The sequence below is a fragment of the Leuresthes tenuis genome, unplaced genomic scaffold, assembly GCF_036924035.1.
Source record: "Leuresthes tenuis unplaced genomic scaffold, fLeuTen1.0.hap1 SCAF_1, whole genome shotgun sequence".
In the NCBI taxonomy this organism is placed as follows: Eukaryota; Metazoa; Chordata; class Actinopteri; order Atheriniformes; family Atherinopsidae; genus Leuresthes; species Leuresthes tenuis.
In genome coordinates, this window is record NW_027325355.1 from 44,414,283 (window position 1) to 44,428,072 (window position 13,790).

Here is a 13,790-nt window from a genome sequence, read left to right on the forward strand (position 1 = left end):
CTCTCAACCACCTGCATGTATTTTGTTGCAACGTCTGACCACCCTGTGACACATGAGGAAGTTGGTCATCTTCAGCTGCTGCTGCTTTGTTGGCAGACATGAAGTGATCTGAGAGTCTCAGTTTCAGTTGCAGAGAATGATCACATCAGAGAAGATGATTTACCCGCTACACATCAGCCTTTCTCGGCAATTATCTGGTTGCATAGAGGAACCGTATGATTCCAGTACCTATATAATGCACATTTGTCAGAGACATTGCTGCTTACGGCCACACCACCCGGAACATGCCTGACCTCGTCTGATCTTGGAAGCCAAGCAGGGTTGGGCCTGGTTAGTACTTGCATGGGAGACCACTTGGGAATACCAGGTGCTGTAAGCTTCTTCTCTACTCTCTACCACCTTCATGTCTTTTGTGGCAACGTCTGATCCTCCAGTGACACATGAGGAAGTTGGTCATCTTCAGCTGCTGCTGCGTCTTTGTTGGCAGACACGAAGTGATCTGAGAGTGTCAATTTCAGCTGCAGAGAATAATCACATCAGGGAAGAAGATGTGCCCACTACAAGTCAGCCTTTCTCGGCAATTATCTGGTTACATAGAGGAAGTGTATGATTCCATTGCCTATATAATGCACATTTGTCACAGATATTGTTGCTTACGGCCACACCACCCTGAATAAGCCCGACCTTGTCTGATCTTGGAAGTCAAGCAGGTTTGGGCCTCGTTAGTACTTGGATGGGAGACTGCTTGGGAATACCAGGTGCTGTAAGCTTTTTCTCTTCTCTCTACCACCTGCATGTCTTTTGTTGCAACGTCTGATCACCCTGTGACACATGAGGAAGTTGGTCATCTTCAGCTGCTGCTGCTTTGTTGGCAGACACAAAGTGATCTGAGAGTCTCATTTTCAGCTGGAGAGAATTATCACGTCAGGGAAGAAGATGTGCCCACTACATATCAGCCTTTCTCGGCAATTATCTGGTTACACAGAGGAAGTGTATGATTCCATTGCCTATATAGTGCACATTTGTCACAGAGATTGTTACTTACGGACAAACCACCCTGAATATGTCTGACCTTGTCTGATCTCGGAAGCCAAGGAGGGCTGGTTCTGGTTAGTACTTTGATGGGACACCGCTTGGGAATACCAGGTGCTGTAAGCTTTTTCTCTTCTCTCTACCACCTACATGTCTTTTGTTGCAATGTCTGATCGCCCTGTGACACATGAGGAAGTTGGTCATCTTCAGCTGCTGCTGCTTTGTTAGCAGACACGAAGTGATCTGAGAGTCTCAGTTTCAGCTGCAGAGAATAATCACATCAAGGAAGAAGATGTGCCCACAACAAGTTAGCCTTTCTCTGCAATTATCTGGTTACATAGAGGAACTGTATTATTCCAGTACCTATATAATGCACATTTTTCACAGACATTGTTACTTACGGCCACACCACCCTGAATATGCCCGACCTCGACTGATCTCGGAACCCAAGCAGGGTTGGGCCTGGTTAGTACTTGAATGGGAGACCCCTTGGGAATGCCAGGTGCTGTAAGCTTTTTCTCTTCTCTCTACCACCTGCATGTATTTTGTTGCAAGGTCTGATCGCCCTGTGACACATGAGGAAGTTGGTCATCTTCAGCTGCTGCTGCTTTGTTGGCAGACACGAAGTGATCTGAGAGTCTCATTTTCAGCTGGAGAGAATAATCACGTCAGGGAAGAAGATGTGTCCACTATTTATCAGCCTTTCTCTGCAATTATCTGGTTATATAGAGGAAACGTATGATTCCAGTACCTATACAATTTACATTTGTCAGAGACATTGTTGCTTACGGCCACACCACCCTGAATATGCCCGACCTCGTCTGATCTCGAAAGCCAAGCAGGGTTGTGCCTGGTTAGTACTTGGATGGGAGACCGCTTGGGATTATCAGGTGCTGTAAGCTTTTTCTCTTCTCTCAACCACCTGCATGTCTTTTGTTGCAACGTCTGATCACCCTGTGACACATGAGGAAGTTGGTCATCTTCATTTTCTGCTGCTTTGTTGGCAGACACGAAGTGATCTTAAAGTCTCATTTTCAGCTGGAGAAAATTATCACGTCAGGGAACAAGATGTGCCCACTACATATCAGCCTTTCTTGGCAATTATATGGTTGCATAGAGGAACCGTATGATTCCAGTACCTATATAATGCACATTTGTCACAAACATTGTTACTTACGGCCACACCACCCGGAATATGCCCAACCTCGTCTGATCTTGGAAGCCAAGGAGGGTTGGGCCTGGTTAGTACTTGGATGGGAGACCGCTTGGGAATACCAGGTGCTGTAAGCTTTTTCTCTTCTCTCAACCACCTGCATGTCTTTTGTTGCAACGTCTGATCACCCTGTGACACATGAGGAAGTTGGTCATCTTCAGCTGCTGCTGCTTTGTTGGCAGACATGAAGTGATCTGAGAGTCTCAGTTTCAGTTGCAGAGAATGATCACATCAGAGAAGATGATTTACCCGCTACACATCAGCCTTTCTCGGCAATTATCTGGTTGCATAGAGGAACCGTATGATTCCAGTACCTATATAATGCACATTTGTCAGAGACATTGCTGCTTACGGCCACACCACCCGGAACATGCCTGACCTCGTCTGATCTTGGAAGCCAAGCAGGGTTGGGCCTGGTTAGTACTTGCATAGGAGACCACTTGGGAATACCAGGTGCTGTAAGCTTCTTCTCTACTCTCTACCACCTTCATGTCTTTTGTGGCAACGTCTGATCCTCCTGTGACACATGAGGAAGTTGGTCATCTTCAGCTGCTTTTGCGTCTTTGTTGGCAGACACGAAGTGATCTGAGAGTGTCAATTTCAGCTGCAGAGAATAATCACATCAGGGAAGAAGATGTGCCCACTACAAGTCAGCCTTTCTGGGCAATTATCTGGTTACATAGAGGAAGTGTATGATTCCAGTACCTATATAATGCACATTTGTCACAGATATTGTTGCTTACGGCCACACCACCCTGAATAAGCCCGACCTTGTCTGATCTTGGAAGTCAAGCAGGTTTGGGCCTGGTTAGTACTTGGATGGAAGACTGCTTGGGAATACCAGGTGCTGTAAGCTTTTTCTCTTCTCTCTACCACCTGCATGTCTTTTGTTGCAACGTCTGATCACAATGTGACACATGAGGAAGTTGGTCATCTTCAGCTGCTGCTGCTTTGTTGGCAGACACAAAGTGATCTGAGAGTCTCATTTTCAGCTGGAGAGAATTATCACGTCAGGGAAGAAGATGTGCCCACTACATATCAGCCTTTCTCGGCAATTATCTGGTTACATAGAGGAAGTGTATGATTCCATTGCCTATATAATGCACATTTGTCACAGAGATTGTTACTTACGGACAAACCACCCTGAATATGTCTGACCTTGTCTGATCTCGGAAGCCAAGGAGGGCTGGTTCTGGTTAGTACTTTGATGGGACACCGCTTGGGAATACCAGGTGATGTATTCTTTTTCTCTTCTCTCTACCACCTGCATGTCTTTTGTTGCAACGTCTGATCGCCCTGTGACACATGAGGAAGTTGGTCATCTTCAGCTGCTGCTGCTTTGTTGGCAGACACGAAGTGATCTGAGAGTCTCATTTTCAGCTGGAGAGAATAATCACGTCAGGGAAGAAGATGTGTCCACTATTTATCAGCCTTTCTCTGCAATTATCTGGTTATATAGAGGAAACGTATGATTCCAGTACCTATACAATTTACATTTGTCAGAGACATTGTTGCTTACGGCCACACCACCCTGAATATGCCCGACCTCGTCTGATCTCGAAAGCCAAGCAGGGTTGTGCCTGGTTAGTACTTGGATGGGAGACCGCTTGGGATTATCAGGTGCTGTAAGCTTTTTCTCTTCTCTCAACCACCTGCATGTCTTTTGTTGCAACGTCTGATCACCCTGTGACACATGAGGAAGTTGGTCATCTTCATTTTCTGCTGCTTTGTTGGCAGACACGAAGTGATCTTAAAGTCTCATTTTCAGCTGGAGAAAATTATCACGTCAGGGAACAAGATGTGCCCACTACATATCAGCCTTTCTTGGCAATTATATGGTTGCATAGAGGAACCGTATGATTCCAGTACCTATATAATGCACATTTGTCACAAACATTGCTACTTACGGCCACACCACCCGGAATATGCCCAACCTAGTCTGATCTTGGAAGCCAAGCAGGGTTGGCCCTGGTTAGTACTTGGATGGGAGACCGCTTGGGAATACCAGGTGCTGTAAGCTTTTTCTCTTCTCTCAACCACCTGCATGTCTTTTGTTGCAACGTCTGATCACCCTGTGACACATGAGGAAGTTGGTCATCTTCAGCTGCTGCTGCTTTGTTGGCAGACACGAAGTGATCTTAGAGTCTCATTTTCAGCTGGAGAAAATTATCACGTCAGGGAACAAGATGTGCCCACTATATATCAGCCTTTTTCGGCAATTATCTTGTTACATAGAGGAACCATATGATTCCATTGCCTATATAATGCACATTTGTCACAGAGATTGTTGCTTACGGCCAAACCACCCTGAATATGTCTGACCTCGTTTGATCTCAGAAGTCAAGAAGGGTTGGGCCTGGTTAGTACTTTGATGAGAGACCGCTTGGGAATACCAGGTGCTGTAAGCTTTTTCTCTTCTCTCTACCACCTGCATGTCTTTTGTTGCAACGTCTGATCGCCCTGTGACACATGAGGAAGTTGGTCATCTTCAGCTGCTGCTGCTTTGTTGGCAGACACAAAGTGATCTGAGAGTCTCAGTTTCAGTTGCAGAGAATGATCACATCAGAGAAGATGATTTACCCGCTACACATCAGCTTTTCTCGGCAATTATCTGGTTGCATAGAGGAACCGTATGATTCCAGTACCTATATAATGCACATTTGTCAGAGACATTGCTGCTTACGGCCACACCACCCGGAACATGCCTGACCTCGTCTGATCTCGGAAGCCAAGCAGGGTTGGGCCTGGTTAGTACTTGGATGGGAGACCGCTTGGGATTATCAGGTGATGTAAGCTTTTTCTCTTCTCTCAACCACCTGCATGTCTTTTGTTGCAACGTCTGATCACCCTGTGACACATGAGGAAGTTGGTCATCTTCATTTTCTGCTGCTTTGTTGGCAGACACGAAGTGATCTTAGAGTCTCATTTTCAGCTGGAGAAAATGATCACGTCAGGGAACAAGATGTGCCCACTACATATCAGCCTTTCTTGGCAATTATATGGTTGCATAGAGGAACCGTATGATTCCAGTACCTATATAATGCACATTTGTCACAGACATTGTTACTTACGGCCACACCACCCTGAATATGCCCAACCTCGTCTGATCTTGGAAGCCAAGCACGGTTGGGCCTGGTTAGTACTTGGATGGGAGACCGCTTGGGAATACCAGGTGCTGTAAGCTTTTTCTCTTCTCTCAACCACCTGCATGTCTTTTGTTGCAACGTCTGATCACCCTGTGACACATGAGGAAGTTGGTCATCTTCAGCTGCTGCTGCTTTGTTGGCAGACACGAAGTGATTTTAGAGTCTCATTTTCAGCTGGAGAAAATTATCACGTCAGGGAACAAGATGTGCCCACTATATATCAGCCTTTTTTTGGCAATTATCTTGTTACATAGAGGAACCATATGATTCCATTGCCTATATAATGCACATTTGTCACAGAGATTGTTGCTTACGGCCAAACCACCCTGAATATGTCTGACCTCGTCTGATCTCAGAAGCCAAGGAGGGTTGGGCCTGGTTAGTACTTTGATGAGAGACTGCTTGGGAATACCAGGTGCTGTAAGCGTTTTCTCTTCTCTCTACAACCTGCATGTCTTTTGTTGCAACGTCTGATCACCCTGTGACACATGAGGAAGTTGGTCATCTTCAGCTGCTGCTGCTTTGTTGGAAGACACGAAGTGATCTGAGAGTCTCAGTTTCAGCTGAAGAGAATAATCACGTCAGGGAAGAAGATGTGCCCACTACACATCAGCCTTTCTCAGCAATTATCTGGTTACATAGAGGAACCGTATGATTCCTGTACTAATATAATGCACTTTTGTCAGACACATTGTTGCTTACGGCCACACCACCCTGAACATACCCGCCCTCGTCTGATCTCGGAAGCCAAGCAGCGTTGAGCCTGCTTAGTACTTGGATGGGAGACTGCTTGGGAATACCAGGTGCTGTAAGTGTTTTCTCTTCTCTCTACAACCTGCATGTCTTTTGTTGCAACATCTGATCACCCTGTGACACATGAGGAAGTTGGTCATCTTCAGCTGCTCCTGCTTTGTTGGCTGACACAAAGTGATCTGAGAGTCTCAGTTTCAGTTGCAGAGAATGATCACATCAGAGAAGATGATTTGCCCGCTACACATCAGCCTTTCTCGGCAATTATCTGGTTGCATAGAGGAACCGTATGATTCCAGTACCTATATAATGCACATTTGTCAGAGACATTGTTGCTTACGGCCACACCACCCTGAATAAGCCAGACCTCGTCTGATCTCGGACACCAAGAAGGTTGTACCTGGTTAGTACTTGGATGGGAGACAGCTTGGGAATACCAGGTGCTGTAAGCTTTTTCTCTTCTCTCTACCACCTGCATGTCTTTTGTTGCAACGTCTGATCACCCTGTGACACGTGAAGAAGTTGGTCATCTTCAGCTGCTGCTGCTTTGTTGATAGACACAAGGTGATCTGAGAGTCTCAGTTTCAGCTGAAGAGAATAATCACATCAAGGAGGAAGATGAACCCACTACAAGTCAGCCTTTTTCGGCAATTATCTGGTTACACAGAGGAAGTGTATGATTCCAGTACCTATATAATGCACATTTGTCACCGATATAGTTGCTTACGGCCACACCACCCTGAATAAGCCCGACCTCGTCTGATCTCGGAAGCCAAGCAGGGTTGCGCCTGGTTAGTGCTTGAATAGTAGACCGCTTGGGAATACCAGGTGCCTTAAGCTTTTTATCTTCTCTCTACCACCTGCATGTCTTTTGTTGCAACGTCTGATCACCCTGTGACACATGAGGAAGTTGGTCATCTTCAGCTTCTGCTGCTTTGTTGGCAGACACGAAGTGATCTGAGAGTCTCAGTTTCAGCTGAAGAGAATGATCACATCAGAGAAGATGATATGCCCGCTACACATCAGCCTTTCTCGGCAATTATCTGGTTGCATAGAGGAACCGTATGATTCCAGTACCTATATAATGCACATTTGTCAGAGACATTGTTGCTTACGGCCACACCACCCTGAACATGCCCGACCTCGTCTGATCTCGGAAGCCAAGCAGGGTTGAGCCTGCTTAGTACTTGGATGGGAGACTGCTTGGGAATACCAGGTGCTGTAAGCTTCTTCTCTTCTCTCTACCACCTGCATGTCTTTTCTTGCAACGTCTGATCATCCTGTGACACATGAGGAAGTTGGTCATCTTCAGCAGCTGCTGCTTCTTTGTTGGCAGACACGAAGTGATCTGAGAGTCTCAGTTTCAGCTGCAGAGAATAATCACATCAGGGAAGAAGATGTGCCCACTACAAGTCAGCCTTTCTCTGCAATTATCTGGTTACATAGAAGAAGTGTATGATTCCAGTACCTATATAATGCACATTTGTCACAGCTATTGTTGCTTACGGCCGCACCACCCTGAATATGCCCGACCTCGTCTGATCTTGGAAGCCAAGGAGGGTTGGGCGTGGTTAGTACTTGGATGGAAGACCTCTTGGGAATACCAGGTGCTGTAAGCTTTTTCTCTTCTCTCTACCACCTGCATGTCTTTTGTTGCAACGTCTGATCACCCTGTGACACATGAGGAAGTTGGTCATCTTCAGCTGCTGCTGCTTTGTTGGCTGACACGAAGTGATCTGAGAGTCTCAGTTTCAGTTGCAGAGAATGATCACATCAGAGAAGATGATATGCCCGCTACACATCAGCCTTTCTCTGCAATTATCTGGGTGCATAGAGGAACCGTATGATTCCAGTACCTATATAATGCACATTTGTCAGAGACATTGTTGCTTACGGCCACACAACCCTGAACATGCCCGACCTCGTCTGATCTCGGAAGCCAAGCAGGGTTGGGCCTGGTTTGTACTTGGATGGAAGACCTCTTCGGAATACCAGGTGTTGTAAGCTTTTTCTCTTCTCTCTACCACCTGCATGTCTTTTGTTGCAATGTCTGATCACCCTGTGACACATGAGGAAGTTGGTCATCTTCAGCTTCTGCTGCTTTGTTGGCAGACACAAAGTGATCTGAGAGTCTCAGTTTCAGCTCGAGAGAATAATCACGTCAGGGAAGAAGATGTGCCCACTACTTATCAGCCTTTCTCGGCAATTATCTGGTTGCATAGAGGAACCGTATGATTCCAGTACCTATATAATGCACATTTGTCAGAGACATTGTTGCTTACGGCCACACCACCCTGAACATGCCCGACCTCGTCTGATCTCGGAAGCCAAGCAGGGTTGAGCCTGCTTAGTACTTGGATGGGAGACTACTTGGGAAGACCAGGTGCTGTAAGCTTCTTCTCTTCTCTCTACCACCTGCATGTCTTTTGTTGCAACGTCTGATCATCCTGTGACACATGAGGAAGTTGGTCATCTTCAGCAGCTGCTGCTTCTTTGTTGTTAGACACGAAGTGATCTGAGAGTCTCAGTTTCAGCTGCAGAGAATAATCACATCAGGGAAGAAGATGTGCCCACTACAAGTCAGCCTTTCTCTGCAATTATCTGGTTACATAGAAGAAGTGTATGATTCCAGTACCTATATAATGCACATTTGTCACAGCTATTGTTGCTTACGGCCGCACCACCCTGAATATGCCCGACCTCGTCTGATCTTGGAAGCCAAGGAGGGTTGGGCCTGGTTAGTACTTGGATGGAAGACCTCTTGGGAATACCAGGTGCTGTAAGCTTTTTCTCTTCTCTCTACCACCTGCATGTCTTTTGTTGCAACGTCTGATCACCCTGTGACACATGAGGAAGTTGGTCATCTTCAGCTGCTGCTGCTTTGTTGGCAGACACGAAGTGATCTGAGAGTCTCAGTTTCAGCTGCAGAGAATGATCACATCAGGGAAGAAGATGTGCCCATAACAAGTGAGCCTTTCTCGGAAATTATCTGGTTACATAGAGGAAGTGTATGATTCCAGTACTTATATAATGCACATTTGTCACAGAAATTGTTCCTTACGGCCACACCACCCTGAATATGCCCGACCTCGTCTGATCTCGGAAGCTAAGGAGGGTTGGGCCTGGTTAGTACTTCAATGGGAGACTGCTTGGGAATACCAGGTGCTGTAAGCGTTTTCTCTTCTCTCTACAACCTGCATGTCTTTTGTTGCAACGTCTGATCACCCTGTGACACATGAGGAAGTTGGTCATCTTCAGCTGCTGCTGCTTTGTTGGAAGACACGAAGTGATCTGAGAGTCTCAGTTTCAGCTGAAGAGAATAATCACGTCAGGGAAGATGATGTGCCCACTACACATCAGCCTTTCTCAGCAATTATCTGGTTACATAGAGGAACCGTATGATTCCTGTACTTATATAATGCACATTTGTCACAGACATTGTTGCTTACGGCCACACCACCCTCAATATGCCTGACCTCGTCTGATCTCGGAAGCCAAGCAGGGTTGGTTCTGGTTAGTACTTGGGTGGGAGACCGCTTGAAAATACCATTTGCTGTAAGCTTTTTCTCTTCTCTCTACAACCTGCATGTCTTTTGTTGCAACGTCTGATCACCCTGTGACACATGAGGAAGTTGATCATCTTCAGCTGCTGCTGCTGCTTTGTTGGCAGACATGAAGTGATCTGAGAGTCTCAGTTTCAGCTCCAGAGAATAATCACATCAAGGAGGAAGATGTGCCCACTAAGAGTCAGCCTTTCTCGGCAATTATCTGGTTACATAGAGGAAGTGTATGATTCCAGTACCTATATAATACACATTTGTACCAGATATTGTTGCTTACAGCCACACCACCCTGAATAAGCTCGACCTCGTCTGATCTCGGAAGCCAAGCAGGGTTGGGCCTGGTTAGTTCTTGAATGGGAGACCGCTTGCGAATACCAGGTGCTGTAAGCTTTTTCTCTTCTCTCTACAACCTGCATGTCTTTTGTTGCAATGTCTGATCACCCTGTGACACATGAGGAAGTTGGTCATCTTCAGCTTCTGCTGCTTTGTTGGCAGACACGAAGTGATCTGAGAGTCTCAGTTTCAGCTGAAGAGAATGATCACATCAAGAAGGAAGATGTGCCCACTAAGAGTCAGCCTTTCTCGGCAATTATCTGGTTACATAGAGGAAGTGTATGATTCCAGTACCTATATAATACACATTTGTCACAGAGATTGTCGCTTACGGCCACACCACCCTGAATATAATATGCCCGACCTCGTCTGATCTCGGAAGCCAAGCAGGGTTGTGCCTGGTTAGTACTTGGGTGGGAGACTGCTTGGGAATACCAGGTGCTGTAAGCTTTTTCTCTTCTCTCTACCACCTGCATGTCTTTTGTTGTAACATCTGATCACCCTGTGACACATGAGGAAGTTGGTCATCTTCAGCTGCTGCTGCTTTGTTGGCAGACACAAAGTGATCTGAGAGTCTCAGTTTCAGCTGCAGAGAATAATCACGTCAGGGAAGAAGATGTGCCCACTACTTATCAGCCTTTCTCGGCAATTATCTGGTTGCATAGAGGAACCGTATGATTCCAGTACCTATATAATGCACATTTGTCAGAGACATTGTTGCTTACGGCCACACCACCCTGAACATGCCCGACCACGTCTGATCTCGGAAGCCAAGCAGGGTTGAGCCTGCTTAGTACTTGGATGGGAGACTACTTGGGAATACCAGGTGCTGTAAGCTTCTTCTCTTCTCTCTACCACCTGCATGTCTTTTGTTGCAACGTCTGATCATCCTGTGACACATGAGGAAGTTGGTCATCTTCAGCAGCTGCTGCTTCTTTGTTGTTAGACACGAAGTGATCTGAGAGTCTCAGTTTCAGCTGCAGAGAATAATCACATCAGGGAAGAAGATGTGCCCACTACAAGTCAGCCTTTCTCTGCAATTATCTGGTTACATAGAAGAAGTGTATGATTCCAGTACCTATATAATGCACATTTGTCACAGCTATTGTTGCTTACGGCCGCACCACCCTGAATATGCCCGACCTCGTCTGATCTTGGAAGCCAAGGAGGGTTGGGCCTGGTTAGTACTTGGATGGAAGACCTCTTGGGAATACCAGGTGCTGTAAGCTTTTTCTCTTCTCTCTACAACCTGCATGTCTTTTGTTGCAACGTCTGATCACCCTGTGACACATGAGGAAGTTGGTCATCTTCAGCTGCTGCTGCTTTGTTGGCAGACACGAAGTGATCTGAGAGTCTCAGTTTCAGCTGCAGAGAATGATCACATCAGGGAAGAAGATGTGCCCATAACAAGTGAGCCTTTCTCGGAAATTATCTGGTTACATAGAGGAAGTGTATGATTCCAGTACTTATATAATGCACATTTGTCACAGAAATTGTTCCTTACGGCCACACCACCCTGAATTTGCCCAACCTCGTGTGATCTCGGAAGCCAAACAGGGTTGAGCCTGCTTAGTACTTGGATGGGAGACTGCTTGGGAATACCAGGTGCTGTAAGCTTCTTCTCTTTTCTCTACCACCTGCATGTCTTTTGTTGCAACGTCTGATCACCCTGTGACACATGAGGAAGATGGTCATCTTCAGCTGCTGCTGCTTTGTTGGCAGACACGAAGTGATCTGAGAGTCTCAGTTTCAGTTGCAGAGAATGATCACATCAGAGAAGATGATTTGCCCGCTACACATAAGCCTTTCTCGGCAATTATCTGGTTGCATAGAGGAACCGTATGATTCCAGTACCTATATAATGCACATTTGTCAGAGACATTGTTGCTTACGGCCACACCACCCTGAATAAGCCCGACCTTGTCTGATCTCGGACGCCAAGCAGGGTTGTACCTGGTTAGTACTTGGATGGGAGACAGCTTGGGAATACCAGGTGCTGTAAGCTTTTTCTCTTCTCTCTACCACCTGCATGTCTTTTGTTGCAACGTCTGATCACCCTGTGACACGTGAAGAAGTTGGTCATCTTCAGCTGCTGCTGCTTTGTTAGAAGACACGAAGTGATCTGAGAGTCTCAGTTTCAGCTGAAGAGAATAATCACGTCAGGGAAGAAGATGTGCCCACTACACATCAGCCGTTCTCATCAATTATCTGGTTACATAGAGGAACCGTATGATTCCTGTACTTATATAATGCACATTTGTCACAGACATTGTTACTTACGGCCACACCACCCTGAATTTGCCTGACCTCGTCTGATCTCGGAAGCCAAGCAGTGTTGGGCCTGTTTAGTACTTGGGTGGGAGACCGCTTGGGAATACCAGGTGCTGTAAGCTTTTTCTCTTCTCTCTACCACCTGCATGTGTTTTGTTGCAACGTCTGATCACCCTGTGACACATGAGGAAGTTGGTCATCTTCAGCTGCTGCTGCTGTGTTGGCAGACACAAAGTGATCTGAGAGTCTCAGTTTCAGCTGAAGAGAATGATCACATCAGAGAAGATGATATGCCCACTACACATCAGCCTTTCTCGGCAATTATCTGGTTTCATAGAGGAAGTGTATGATTCCAGTACCTATATAATTCACATTTGTAACAAATATTGTTGCTTACCGCCACACCACCCTGAATAAGCCCCACCTTGTCTTAACCTGGAAGCCAAGCAGGGTTGGGACTGGTTTGTACTTCAATGGGAGACTGCTTGGGAATACCAGGTGCTGTAAGCTTTTTCTCTTCTCTCTACCACCTGCATGTCTTTTGTTGCAACATCTGATCACCCTGTGACACATGAGGAAGTTTGTCATCTTCAGCTTCTGCTACTTTGTTGGCAGACACGAAGTGATCTGAGAGTCTCAGTTTCAGCTGCAGAGAATAATCACATCAGGGAAGAAGATGTGCCCACTACAAGTCAGCCTTTCTCGGCAATTATCTGGTTACATAGAGGAACCGTATGATTCCAGTACCTATATAATGCACATTTGTCACAGACCATGTCGCTTACGGCCACACCACCCTGAATATAATATGCCCGACCTCGTCCGATCTCGGAAGCCAAGCGGGGTTGTGCCTGGTTAGTACTTGGGTGGGAGACTGCTTGGGAATACCAGGTGCTGTAAGCTTTTTCTCTTCTCTCTACCACCTGCATGTCTTTTGTTGCAACTTCTGATCACCCTGTGACACATGAGGAAGTTGGTCATCTTCAGCTGCTGCTGCTTTGTTGGCAGACACGAAGTGATCTGAGAGTCTCAGTTTCAGCTGCAGAGAATAATCACATCAGGGAAGAAGATGTGCCCACTACAAGTCAGCCTTTCTCGGCAATTATCTGGTTACATAGAGGAACCGTATGATTCCAGTACCTATATAATGCACATTTGTCACAGACCATGTTGCTTACGGCCACACCACCCTGAACATGTCTGATCTCGGAAGCCAAGGAGGGTTGGGCCTGGTTAGTACTTAAATGGGAGACCGCTTGGGAATACCAGGAGCTGTAAGCTTTTTGTCTTCTCTCGACCACCTGCATGTCTTTTGTTGCAACGTCTGATCCCCCTGTGACACATGAGGAAGTTGGTCATCTTCAGCTGCTGCTGCTTTGTTGGCAGACACGAAGTGATCTGAGAGTCTCAGTTTAAGCTGCAGAGAATAATCACATCAGGGAAGAAGATGTGCCCATAACAAGTCAGCCTTTCTCATCAATT

General features: G+C 46.3%; 1 non-coding gene and 30 pseudogenes across 1 annotated transcript; all 31 read left to right on the plus strand.

Annotated features, from left to right (window-relative positions):
• Positions 1 to 260: 260 nt before the first annotated feature.
• On the plus strand, positions 261 to 379 carry LOC140303648 (5S ribosomal RNA; annotated as a pseudogene).
• Positions 380 to 651: 272 nt separating this feature from the next.
• On the plus strand, positions 652 to 770 carry LOC140293187 (5S ribosomal RNA; annotated as a pseudogene).
• A 657-nt stretch (positions 771 to 1,427) lies between these two features.
• Positions 1,428 to 1,546, plus strand: LOC140307765 (5S ribosomal RNA; annotated as a pseudogene).
• Positions 1,547 to 1,815: 269 nt separating this feature from the next.
• Positions 1,816 to 1,934, plus strand: LOC140272240 (5S ribosomal RNA; annotated as a pseudogene).
• A 269-nt stretch (positions 1,935 to 2,203) lies between these two features.
• Positions 2,204 to 2,322, plus strand: LOC140312886 (5S ribosomal RNA; annotated as a pseudogene).
• A 269-nt stretch (positions 2,323 to 2,591) lies between these two features.
• On the plus strand, positions 2,592 to 2,710 carry LOC140278461 (5S ribosomal RNA; annotated as a pseudogene).
• A 272-nt stretch (positions 2,711 to 2,982) lies between these two features.
• LOC140289313 (5S ribosomal RNA) lies at positions 2,983 to 3,101 on the plus strand (annotated as a pseudogene).
• A 657-nt stretch (positions 3,102 to 3,758) lies between these two features.
• On the plus strand, positions 3,759 to 3,877 carry LOC140272244 (5S ribosomal RNA; annotated as a pseudogene).
• A 269-nt stretch (positions 3,878 to 4,146) lies between these two features.
• LOC140288845 (5S ribosomal RNA) lies at positions 4,147 to 4,265 on the plus strand (annotated as a pseudogene).
• Positions 4,266 to 4,534: 269 nt separating this feature from the next.
• On the plus strand, positions 4,535 to 4,653 carry LOC140312238 (5S ribosomal RNA; annotated as a pseudogene).
• A 269-nt stretch (positions 4,654 to 4,922) lies between these two features.
• Positions 4,923 to 5,041, plus strand: LOC140288804 (5S ribosomal RNA; annotated as a pseudogene).
• Positions 5,042 to 5,310: 269 nt separating this feature from the next.
• LOC140298879 (5S ribosomal RNA) lies at positions 5,311 to 5,429 on the plus strand. The gene has a single exon (XR_011914478.1). It is a non-coding gene; the product is annotated as a 5S ribosomal RNA (ribosomal RNA).
• Positions 5,430 to 5,699: 270 nt separating this feature from the next.
• On the plus strand, positions 5,700 to 5,818 carry LOC140290745 (5S ribosomal RNA; annotated as a pseudogene).
• A 269-nt stretch (positions 5,819 to 6,087) lies between these two features.
• LOC140294610 (5S ribosomal RNA) lies at positions 6,088 to 6,206 on the plus strand (annotated as a pseudogene).
• Positions 6,207 to 6,862: 656 nt separating this feature from the next.
• Positions 6,863 to 6,981, plus strand: LOC140296036 (5S ribosomal RNA; annotated as a pseudogene).
• Positions 6,982 to 7,250: 269 nt separating this feature from the next.
• On the plus strand, positions 7,251 to 7,369 carry LOC140300493 (5S ribosomal RNA; annotated as a pseudogene).
• A 272-nt stretch (positions 7,370 to 7,641) lies between these two features.
• LOC140289497 (5S ribosomal RNA) lies at positions 7,642 to 7,760 on the plus strand (annotated as a pseudogene).
• Positions 7,761 to 8,029: 269 nt separating this feature from the next.
• Positions 8,030 to 8,148, plus strand: LOC140276352 (5S ribosomal RNA; annotated as a pseudogene).
• A 269-nt stretch (positions 8,149 to 8,417) lies between these two features.
• On the plus strand, positions 8,418 to 8,536 carry LOC140300869 (5S ribosomal RNA; annotated as a pseudogene).
• A 272-nt stretch (positions 8,537 to 8,808) lies between these two features.
• On the plus strand, positions 8,809 to 8,927 carry LOC140311799 (5S ribosomal RNA; annotated as a pseudogene).
• Positions 8,928 to 9,196: 269 nt separating this feature from the next.
• On the plus strand, positions 9,197 to 9,315 carry LOC140313022 (5S ribosomal RNA; annotated as a pseudogene).
• Positions 9,316 to 9,584: 269 nt separating this feature from the next.
• LOC140295442 (5S ribosomal RNA) lies at positions 9,585 to 9,703 on the plus strand (annotated as a pseudogene).
• A 272-nt stretch (positions 9,704 to 9,975) lies between these two features.
• LOC140308299 (5S ribosomal RNA) lies at positions 9,976 to 10,094 on the plus strand (annotated as a pseudogene).
• A 269-nt stretch (positions 10,095 to 10,363) lies between these two features.
• Positions 10,364 to 10,487, plus strand: LOC140268599 (5S ribosomal RNA; annotated as a pseudogene).
• A 269-nt stretch (positions 10,488 to 10,756) lies between these two features.
• Positions 10,757 to 10,875, plus strand: LOC140305368 (5S ribosomal RNA; annotated as a pseudogene).
• Positions 10,876 to 11,147: 272 nt separating this feature from the next.
• Positions 11,148 to 11,266, plus strand: LOC140311810 (5S ribosomal RNA; annotated as a pseudogene).
• A 269-nt stretch (positions 11,267 to 11,535) lies between these two features.
• LOC140296251 (5S ribosomal RNA) lies at positions 11,536 to 11,654 on the plus strand (annotated as a pseudogene).
• Positions 11,655 to 11,923: 269 nt separating this feature from the next.
• On the plus strand, positions 11,924 to 12,042 carry LOC140294215 (5S ribosomal RNA; annotated as a pseudogene).
• A 269-nt stretch (positions 12,043 to 12,311) lies between these two features.
• On the plus strand, positions 12,312 to 12,430 carry LOC140316319 (5S ribosomal RNA; annotated as a pseudogene).
• A 657-nt stretch (positions 12,431 to 13,087) lies between these two features.
• Positions 13,088 to 13,211, plus strand: LOC140271234 (5S ribosomal RNA; annotated as a pseudogene).
• A 269-nt stretch (positions 13,212 to 13,480) lies between these two features.
• On the plus strand, positions 13,481 to 13,589 carry LOC140296744 (5S ribosomal RNA; annotated as a pseudogene).
• Positions 13,590 to 13,790: the final 201 nt, after the last annotated feature.